This window comes from Nicotiana tabacum, chromosome 21 (assembly GCF_000715075.1).
Source record: "Nicotiana tabacum cultivar K326 chromosome 21, ASM71507v2, whole genome shotgun sequence".
Lineage (NCBI taxonomy): Eukaryota > Viridiplantae > Streptophyta > Magnoliopsida > Solanales > Solanaceae > Nicotiana > Nicotiana tabacum.
In genome coordinates, this window is record NC_134100.1 from 12,305,046 (window position 1) to 12,308,624 (window position 3,579).

Sequence of the window (3,579 nt, forward strand, 5' to 3'; positions counted from 1 at the left end):
TTTCAAAAACTTCAGCAGAAGATGCTGAAATTATTTAGTTCATTTGTAAAAACTTCAGTACTATATAAGCTGAAGTTTTTGAAAAAGCTTTCTTACATACTAGATAAATAATCACATTATTCTTTCATAGTGTATTACTACTATAAAATAATCAGATTGCCAACAGTATCTAAATCATAAATTTTGGAAATAATAAACGTGAAAAGAACATAATTACGTGGAAATATTCACAAATTATTGTCTACTATTATTTATAATTTATTTTTAAATAATTTGATAAACATACTTATAACAATCATCCCATTAACTAAAATTTCATAGCAGCACCAACAACAGCAGAAGAAAGAAGAAGAAGAAGAAGAAGAAGAAGAAGAAGAAGAAGAAGAAGAAGAAGAAGAAGAAGAAGAGGAAGAAAACGAAGGAGGAGAATGAGGAGGAGAAAAGGGGCTGAAGTTGTTTAAAAAGTGGGTACAAGTTAAATCTTTTAGAAAATTGGGTATAAGTTAAATGGGGACGACCAAATATGGCGCCCCATGCAATTTTTACATTGATTTGAGTTATTTTGACCCATCCAATATACCAAATGGCCAATTTGCCACCTCTAACTATGGGATACCATGTTTTCAGTTTAAAGAAAAAATAAAATATACTAGGTGATTTCGATTTGTCTAAATTTTGGTAGATAAAATTATCTAACAAGCTATGGTTCTATGGTGTAGTGGTTAGCACTCTGGACTTTGAATCCAGCGACCTGGGTTCAAATCCCGGTAAGACCTTTTTTATTTTTATTTTTCCCAAACCCCATTATGTAGGATTGTACTGGGTATATGTTGTTATTATAAAATTATCCAATAATTATGATGATATTCAATATTTGATACTCGGTGAAATGATTAAGATGCGACAATCACTCATCTCCCCACGGTATATCTTGATTATTCTCACTTTTTTAATTACTATCATTTAATTAAATAATTAATCCTCAAATAACATACACAACATAATTAGCAAAGCATATTTTGTTATATAATCTACGTACTCTTACCTCATTTATTATTTGTATAAAAATAGAAATATATACTCTTTTCTTAACTAACCTCCGCGTTTTCAAAAGTCTCCTCTTAAACCCATCATTTTTTGTAGTTATCAGCTTGTTCCTTTAGCACGCAAGTCGGTAATCTAGTGATTAATAAAGTGAATGAAAAATATGGATAAAGTTGATAAAATCAACTTAACTTTAGTAATCTGTTCAAGTTTAAATGGGTGAGTTATGATCCAATTGTTTACTTGATCTGATGGGTTGAACCTAAAACGATCCATCAAACTATTGGTTCAAAACATGTCAAAAATGTGAGGTCGGGTTATGACCCGTTGTTTGGACATCTTGATCATTTAATTTTGGCCCAAGCTAACTTTGGGCAGGTTGGTTCAAGAGTCATTTATTGATTTGAGTTACTTTGACCCATCCAATTGACCAAATGGTCAATTTGCCACCTCAAATTATAATACCATGTTTTCAATTCGAAGAAAAAATAAAAAATGTTAGGTGATTTCGTTCTATCTAAATTTTGGTAGATAAAATTATCTAATAAGCTTATGGTAGTGGTGTCACGCCCCAAACTTGGGGAAGCGTGGCTGACACCCGGTACCATAGTGGCCCGAGCGAACCACTCTGTAACTCATTCATTCCTTTTATAACTATCATGGACCGACATAGCCACAACTCGTAATGTACAATTGTAATTGGGCAAATATTATATTAATGAACCATCGTTCTTAAAACATGAATACATATGGGTTGTCAAGGCCTCTGACATATTGCACAAAATAAACCTTTGTCTACAAAGCCTCTAAGATTATTTGACATCAAATGAGACAGGGTATCGGCTTACCCATAAGTCTATAGCAAACTTCTGACATGATGACTCATAGACTCGACTGCACTCTGAATGAGGTGGAGTCTTACCGATCCTTCGCTGAATGCCGATCTTGTCTAGTGTGAGGGATCGTCATACTGATTATTTATACTTGTAGGCATGAATGCAGCGTCCCCAACAAAAGGACGTCAGTACGAATAATGTACCGAGTATGTAAGGCAGAACCGAAACATAACAGTAAGTCTGGATAACTCTATAAATCATGAAATATTTATAGTATCATGCATATGCGTATAAATATCATGTAAAGCATACGTTTGTACGTACATAACATCATAAAGCCTCTGAGGGCATCCCATCATATCATCTCAGCCACTGTGCGCAAAATCATCATCGTATACCAGCTGATCAGGTGGTGGTGCGTATATAAAACCGTAATCTTTTCTCATATCCCATATACAAATATATGTGTATATAACGCCGTTTGAGTCATGGGTAAATGCACATGTAAATGAATGCAATACATGAGAAGTACGTTAATAAAGCGTCTTGAAACGTCATAAAGCCATTATACCTCTGATTAATATCGTGAAATAAACTTTTTTCAACTTATATTTTTTTCTGAGACATATGAACGAAAGATGTAATAATAAGATAAATGAGAATTCAAGAACATAAGCACATCTAATACTTCTATGAATAGAGTCATTTATGGAATAACATTACGTTTACGTATCGTTGCTTGGATCATACCAAAAAAAGAAGGGATAGCCTTAACATACCTGAGCCGATTCTCTTGACAATTCCTCTTGCATGTTTCTCCTGAAACTCACGTCCTATGTGTTTGCCTGATCTATTTTTGTGCAATGTTTGAGTCTGGATATGATGCTATAAGATGCAAGTTTGGGAATTCTTTTCTCAGTGATGTTCCTCTTAACCATGTGTCCTTCCAAAAGCTTATATGAATACTATTTCCCACCCCAAAATGACATTGCTGCAGAATTCATTCAGTGATACTTTTCCAACGTCTAACTCCATTTGTCCTCACACTATATTCAGGACATTCGTTCCATTACACGCTATCAATTTGTCTCTTAAGACAAGCTTATTGCTTCTTGATATTTTTACATCTTAGACAGAAACTGGTTAAGCCATTGTCCTTACCAAGTATTCTCTCTTTCCATGCCATAAAGATTGTCATCCTAAACTTAATGTTCCAATTCCGAGACTACAACAATCAAGCATCTACACCTAAATCCCGAATTAGTTAGAGTCGGATATATAAATCATCTCATATGGGATTATACTGGGTATGTTGTTGTTATTGTTGTTATAGATGAGAATAGACTCTATACGGAACGGAGGACATGCCATAAAGAAATTTCCTTTTAGAATCATAAAGAAGCAATTTGAAGAACATTCTTTCCTCCTCTCTTTTCTTCGGTAATCCTAAGGTAAATGATAAACAAGACACAAGCATTTGTTGACTAGTGCACTGAACTAAAAGGTGGGGTTATTAAAGTAGGCATAGTATTTCTCTAAAGAGGTTTGTGTAGGTGAAAATTGATAGAGGCTTGTAGCTTTTTGTTGTAACTTGAAAATTATATTAGGCTACTTAAAAAGCATGTGTCAAGTAGCAAGAATGGAATCACTAGCATTCTGATAACAAATACGGTATAACACAATTTAAGGATTCTCTAAA

General features: G+C 33.8%; 1 non-coding gene across 1 annotated transcript; it reads left to right on the top strand.

The window, feature by feature from the left end:
• Positions 1-704: 704 nt before the first annotated feature.
• Positions 705-776, top strand: TRNAQ-UUG (transfer RNA glutamine (anticodon UUG)). Its single transcript has one exon. It is a non-coding gene; the product is annotated as a tRNA-Gln (tRNA).
• Positions 777-3,579: the final 2,803 nt, after the last annotated feature.